A 7,887-nucleotide genomic window follows, 5' to 3' on the forward strand; every position below is an offset into this window, starting at 1 on the left:
AACACTGAGTCTGTGGCACCTAACAAGGATGAAAGGGTTCTGGGATTACATAAATTGAAGAGGCACTGAGTCAAATAAAGGGAGACAGACCTCTTCACCGAAAAACTTCTCAACCTTATAATTTGCTAAGGAGTGTAGTAAACCCTTAGGCAGGAACTAGAGTATATAGAGTCTCTCATACCTGTTTAACTATGGAACCTTTTTTGGTGTAGCATCTCTTGGGGTAAGAGTTCCCCAGGACAGACTTTGGGAAACACGGCTTATGCTTTCTTCATATACTAAGTCTAGGTGACCGTGCTGGGGTGCTCAGATCCTGGTACCAGGATGGTGGATTTTGAATCCAGCTACTGGTGGGGCTGCTCTAGGTCTTTAACTTTGGTATTTCTCTTCTTTCTTTTCTTTAAATTATTAAATTCTTTATTTAAAACATGATGAAAATTTAAAATGTTAACAACAATAGGGATGATTAAATGATAATACCCACCTAGGTATCCATTACAAGATTTCAGCATCTTAAATTATTTTTCCCATTCATTTTTTTTAAAAGGTTTCATTTACCTACTTGAGAGAGACAGTGAGTGAGAGAGAAAGAGCAGGAGCAGGGGGAGGGGCAGAGGGACAAGCAGACTCCCCACCCAGCAGGGAGCCTGACCCAGGGACTCCGTCCCAGGACCCCAGGATCATGACCTGAGCTGAAACTGAGCCACCCAGGCGCCCCTATCCCCATTCATTTTTAATTTTGGTATTTCTTGCAATGCCAGTCAATGAATATGTCACAGGTCTAGGAACTCAGACCTCTTGATATTAAAACAAGACTGAGAATCTTAAGCTGCTTTGCTCGGAATCACCCAAGCGACTTAAGGCAGCAGCGTGGCTAAGAGGTGTCCGTGTGTAGCAGTGGGTGCTCGTGGTAAAGAACCTCTGCCTTGAATCATGGAGGGGGCAGAACTAGTGTGAAGACGCATCCGCAGGGAGGGTAAGGCAACCTTGCAGGAAGACACACGGTGTGCTCGTATCAAAATGGGTTCTAGGGTTGCAGAGACCTCCTCCGAGTCCTGGCTCAGCCATTTGTTCGTTGGATGTGAAATCCAGGCAAGTTTCTTAACCATGCTGAGCCTCAGTTTCCACATCAGTAAAATGGGGTTAATAACACTACCTACCTTGCAGGGTATTTGTGAGGAATAAATGAGAGAGTACCTGTTGATCACTTAGCACATGACCTGCTAATCAGGTGAGTATCTTTTTTTTTAAAGTTCTGATACAGGAGGAAATACATGTCAGCTGACAGAAGGGACCAGGGAAGGAAGGTGTACTGCTCTACCCACTAGACCGGTGGACAGGGGCGGCATGAAGGAGAGGATGAATGGAGTTACCTTGGCGCATTCAGGATGGCTGAGTTGAAAGAGGCCCGATACGGAATTAGCATTCTGCTTCTGCATCCTGGGCCAGCCTGGCTTCAACTTGGCTTTGCTATTATCCGGGCAGGGTACCGATGGGGAAAAACCACAAACACACACAGTAAACTCTAACCTGTGCCATTGAGAGTCTAGAATCTCTTGATGTGCCAGAGTGGTTCTGCACCTGGATCGGGTGGGGGGGGGCGGGGGCCTTGGGGGAGGGACCTCTGCCACTGAAGCCAGGCATCAACTCATCAAAGGGAAAGAAAAGGTCGCTGGCCGTTTGGGATGCCTGGAACCTAGTGAACTGAGCAGTGAGGTCACCAGTTCACTCTCTGGCTGTAGAGTCCCCTCTCTGAAGTGCTTCATATCCTAATGGAGGACAGGAGGCCAATAATGAGCAGCTGTTTCTCCTGCTCTCTGTGTAGGGCACCGCCTCCGGGCCAGGCACAGGCAATTGGAGGAAAGGGTCTGAGGGTTCAAGGTGAGGCCTGAATGTGGTGAAACAGTCCGTACCACATGAAGGGAAGCAGGGGTGCAGCCGGCTTGTGAACTGTTGGCCGCACCTGGCCATTTCAAAGAGCATCCTCCTTTATGCGGAAAGGCCTCCCGGCCAGTCCCTTCCTCGTTCTCCGGAAGGGGTGATAGGTGAGGTGAGGGGGCTGGCGGGGCTGTTACATATAGTCTTTGGAATGGGACGCCGCAGGCCCTGGGAAGGGTTCTTTCTGGATGTGGAGGATGTATGCTCAGGCAGTTTCAATCAAACCAGAAGTAGCATCGTTAGCCAACTTACTACGTTATAAGCCTTTTCACACGCTAACGCCCAGTCCTCACAGCCCCACGTGGTGGTGAGTTTTCTCATTAGCCCCATTTTGCAAATGGGAAACTGAGCCAAGGCCAGGTTGAGTAACTTGCGAGAGGTCCTATTGGTATTAAGAACCAGGATGTGAGCCCGGGCTGTAGAGCTCCCGAGCCCAGGTGCTGACCCCCTGTGCTGTCATGAACCACGTCCAGCGGAAATGGAACTCAGTGGTGGGTTAGGTCAGCCACACGGGGAAGGCGTATGGCTTGGTCTGAGCTCTGGGAGGCAGGGTTGTGGTACGTGGCTGGCTCAGGAATGAGTTCAGGCCAGAACCCAATACCTGGGGTTCAATTGTCTTACAGACAGAAGCAAAGAACGTCAGGGACGGCTCAGATTCATTTTACTGAGTATGGTGCTTGTGATCTTTGCCAGTGTTTATGGCCCCAGCTCCATATTTGGGTGGCAGAGATGGGGTTATCTCCTGGTCCTGCAATGGTCCTATAGGCTTCAGGGGCAAGAGGATTCTCCTTCCTGGGAAAGAAGAAAAGAGCTTTAGATACAGGCTTGGCAGGGCTTGAAATCCAGTTCCAGATCATGGTAACTGTGTGACTTTGGGAAAGTTACTTAACCTCTCTGAGCCTCACTTTCTTCATCTGTAAAATAGCAGTAATAATATGTACCTCGTAGTATTAGTATGAGACTCAAATGAGATGATACATGTATGTTATACAGTGCTTGGGCATGGTAGGTGCTTGGCCAGTGTCACTTCTGCTGCATGCTGGCCTTCTCCCTCTTTCCTGGAAAAATATGATTATCTGGGGTGAATAAAAAATGAGCAAGGGAAAGGCAGCGCAGCCGCAGGGCCTGCAGCCTTCCTCAAATATCTGTGGCAACGGAGAAAGTTATTTCTGATTTCAGTTGTGCTTGGAGAGGACAAGGGTGCGCAGAGAAGCCCGTTGGCCCTGCTTCTCTGTGGCCGCACTCACCATGGCCTTGGTGTTGCCCTGGGGACCGACACCAGGGACTGCCCACACACAGCCAGGATGGGGCTTAGGTGGGCCTCCGGGGGCAACCCGGAACCCAGGCAGGGAGCTGAACCTTCGAGAGAGCTGAGACCCAAGGCCCGAGCCAGAGAGGGAGGACAGGATGGTGACTGTCGCCTGGCAGGAAGGCCAGCCTATCTCCGTGAGACTAGCCAGGGTGGGGTCCTAGGTTCAGCTCCCAGCCATTCTCTCCCTTCTCTTCCCCTTCCTAGGAAAAGCAAATCAGGTGGGTTGTCTCATTGACTGTTCAACCCGCCCTCTGAGCCACCGGGAAAGAAAAAGGCCAGAGAGAGTGAAGGCAAGTGGAGTGCATTCATTCATTCATTCATTCATCCAGCTGGTATGTATTGAGCCCCTCTTCCCTCCACATGTGTTTTAGACCACAGGCTACTCCTGCAGACGTCGCTTCACAAACAGCACACCTGTCCTCAGTGTAACCTCATTCAAGTCACTTCACTTCTTTGGACATCCGTTTCCTCCTCTGTATGATGGGCAAGAAGTCACTTCCCTCGTATATGGCAGGCACTGAACGGACATTGTTTCTCTTTTTTCCCCGTCTTGTCCTCCTCAAATGTCTGCTAATGTGCATGTGATTTTGTATAAATACAGGGCATCTTTTTAGCTGGGGAGATGGAAAAGCTGCCTGAGGCCCACTTTTGTCTTTCCTCGCTCTGCTCACCGGGCCTGTTTTAGTTATCTATTGCTTTGAAATGAATCATCTCCATAAGCAATGGCTTAAAACAACAACAACCATTTTATTATTATCTCTCGTGCTATAGACTAACAGGGCCTCGGCTATGCGCTCTTGTTCAGGATCCCTTGGGCAATTGCCGTCAGACGGGAGCTGGAGGTGGAGTCACTTCAAAGTCTTCCTCCCTCACATGACTGGCCATGATGCTGGTCGTCGGCTAGGATCTCAGCAGGGACTGTCACCCAGCCGCCCACACGGAGCCTCTCCGTGTGGTCTGGGCTTCCTCACAGCATGGCAGCTGGGTTCCAAGAGTGAGAGTTCCGAGAGAACCGGCTGGAAACAAAACCATTACTTCTACCCTAGTCCCCAGCCTGTCTAGATCTGCATGGAGGAAACTTAGATCACGTCTCTCGGTGGGAGAATCATCAGTGTCACCATGTAAGGACAACGTGGGATGGGAGACCTTGTTGCAGCCATCTTGGAAAATGCCGTCTGCCACGCTGCCCCACCAGGAAGAATTTCCAGAAGGAAGGCTGTGGTCGCTCTGTGGGCGTGGAGAAGCACAAGTCCCTTGAGAAGAGGGGGGACTTGAGGTGGGGGAGAGGGGTTCTGTCACTGTCGTTCTTGAAACTCTGGGACTCCAAAATTGGATTCGATTCTCACAGGGGGCAATGGGGCAGAAAAATGGAGAGAAAGGGAAGAACCCCAGAGTCTGGAATTGGAATTTGTTAGGCTTCGGAAATAGCATTTAGTCTTTCTCTGGTGATGTTCTGGATCTTCTTCTAGGAGACCTACTTAAGCTACTTGAGGAGCAGCTGGATGCTTAGGGGATGGGGAACCATACCTGGGTCAGAGCTCAGTGGTTTCCCTGGTGCCAGGGGAGCGTGGCTTCAGCCTTCTCCTGGCATCCCTCTTCCAGCCCCAAAGTAGATGGCCATTCCGAAGCGTCAGGAGGTGACAGGCTGGTTTCCTCTCTGACACGTTTGTGACGAGCCCACCTCCGGCAGAAATCGAAATCACCATATACCTGGCCACCATTCCACCTATTCCTAAAAACTTAATAAATATGAGAGTGAGTTTGGAATTCGTCTTCAAAAAAATAATTCTCCAGGCGGAAGCAGGATGCAATCTATGGAAATACACATGATCGCTCACCATGAAAAATAAAAGAGGGAGCTCTCCCTGCTCCACCCCCCTGTGAATGAGGCAGAGATTAATCTATTGAAATCAAACGTATAAATCATACATGGATGGGAACTGGCTCGGGCATAAGGTGTCCGAGAGGGTGCTGATGGAGATGAAAATGAGGCTTGAAAGATCATTTCTGCCTTTGAATCAGCTGCGGTATGGCTGATGCTCCTGGGCCTGCCTGGCAGAAACATCCCGACTTATCAGGTTAGAAAACACCCCATCCCCACACCTCTGGGACACGCACCTTCAAAGTAATTGCTAATGTTTTGGATGATATTTCTGTGCGTCACGAGGAATAATAAAAAGGCAATAAAAGCTTGAAGGACCATATTTTTGCTTCCTGATGGCTGATGTAAATCAAACCCACCTCTTCAAAGGGATAGACAGAAAGTTTTATGGGGAGGCTGGTGCCTGCTAAAAGAAGAAAGGTGGGGCTCTGTCTGGGCCCAAGCGTCACCCGCAGTGCAGCCACGGCTGTGTGACCCTCGGCCTGCCGTGTGGCCACTCTGGGCTTGCGGCTCCTCTACCAATCTACCCACTCATAAGCTCACCTATCCATTCAATCAACTTCGTGAGCACCTGCCACGTGCCAAGCTCTGTGATATGCACATACCTGGTGCTCGATAAATGTAATTGACACAATGATGACTATAGCAAGTCCTTGGCTTCCAGAAGTTCCTGGTCAGAGAAACAGAAACAGCTAAACTGCCGCACCCCCCAGTTAGAGTTAAACCAAAGTGCTTTGATCAGAGTGTTTGAAGAGGAGCAGGTTTAGAAAGGAGTAGAGTTTGTTTTGCCTGACAAAGAGGATTACTCCCTACTACTGATCACCTGGCCTGAGCTTCCCAGTGTGCCCTCGGAGAGTCTTTAAGATGACCTCTGCTGAGAGATTGAGCGGGAGCTTTCGGGTGCGGTGGCCCAGAGCCTGGCTGTATATATTGTAGGTGGGCGAGGAAGATGGTAATGGTTGATGCAGCCTCGTGAGGTCAGGGACCCTCTCTGCATCTCCCGGGACTTCTACAGGGCCTGGCTCGAAGAAGGCACGATTTGTCCCTCACAAATGAATAAACAAATGATTAAACCCAGCGTAATTTCAGGATAGAACAGATCCTGCCCTGTCTGTACAAGGAAGGTCTACACTCACCTCACAACCTGGCCAGGGGAAAGATGTGGCCCTTCCCTGCCTGGGATGTTGTTCTTTGTACCCATTTGAACTCACGGCTCGCTCCCTTTTTAAAACCACGTTAGAATAAACAGGGTAGAATAAACATACGCCTAAATGCATAACTCGTGGTTGAATAGCTCAGTGAATTTCACATACGTCCACACCCATGTAACTACCAGCAGATCAAGATACAGAACAATTCCTGCTGCCCACGAGGCTCTTTGCAGGCCTGCGGAGGAAACCACTCCTTTGACTTCTCTGCTCTTTCCACATTCCCACCCTACGAAAAGAAAAAACTTAAAGGTAAACCTTCGTTTATCTTCATTCTAGAAAAAAATAAAAATAATACCAGGTTGATTTTAAACTCCTGACATTAGAAAACATACACTCAGGGGCGCCTGGGTGGCTCAGTCAGTTAAGCGTCTGCCTTCGGCTCAGGTCACGATCTCAGGGTCCTGGGATTGAGCCCCTCGTGGGGCTCCTTGCTCAGTGGGGAGTCTGCTTCTCCCTCTGCCCCTCCCCCTTGCTTGTGCTCACTCTCTCTCTCTCTCTATCAAATGAATAAATAAAATCTTAAAAAAAAAAAAGAAAACCTAGAATCATTAGACGTCAGCCCAGGCAGGGGTTTTGCACATCTGGGTCAAGAACTCCTACCTTTCCAGGAAGTAGAACTCCTTAACATCAGTTTATCCCACAGACGCCGCATGAGAAGAGTTGTTGCCTTTTTAGTGTCTTTTGATTAAGAAAATAATAACCAGTGTCGCCTGGGTGGCTCAGTCAGTTAAGCATCTGACTCAATTTCGGCTCAGGTCATGATCTCAGGGTTGTGAGATCGAGTCCCCTCTAGATCGAGTCTAGACGGCTAGAGATTCTCTCCCTCTCCCTCTGCCCCTCCCCCACTAAAAAAAATAGAAAGGAAGAAAATAATAACCAGTGGTTACCAGGGGTTGGGAGAGGGAGAATCATGGGGAGTTAGTGTTTGATGGGTAGAGTTTCAGTCTGGGAGGATGAAAAAGTTTTGGAGACAGATGGTGGTGTTGGTTACACAACAGCACGAGTGTATTTCATTAAAGCCACTCAACTGGACACTTCTTTTTTTTTTTTTAAGATTTTATTCATTTATTTGACAGAGAGACACAGCGAGAGAGGGAACACAAGCAGGGGGAGCGGGAGCGGGAGAAGCAGGCTTCCCGCCAAACAGGGAGCCCGACGCGGGCATGACCCGAGCCGATGGCAGAAGCTTAACGACTGAGCCACCCAGGCGCCCCTCAACTGGACGCTTCTAATTGGTTAAGATGGTAAATTTTATGTCGTGTATATTTTACCCCAAGAAAAAAATAAAAAAGATAAAGTCTCATCAAAAAAAGAAAATGATGACCAAAAACTCCCATGAATTCAGTGACTGTCTTAAAATAGAATTTTATTTTATTAATAACCATTGATTCGAGCTTCCTTTGAAAAACAATACTACATGTGAGTGTGAGGCTATCCTTTTCCCTACCCACAGACATGTGTGTGTAGGGTGTACACCAAGATTCCTAAATCTTCGTGATGGCTGCAAGACCCCTGCCTCCTCCTAGTGTCTGAGACCCACAGAT

This window comes from Halichoerus grypus, chromosome 2, assembly GCF_964656455.1.
Source record: "Halichoerus grypus chromosome 2, mHalGry1.hap1.1, whole genome shotgun sequence".
Classification (NCBI taxonomy): Eukaryota; Metazoa; Chordata; class Mammalia; order Carnivora; family Phocidae; genus Halichoerus; species Halichoerus grypus.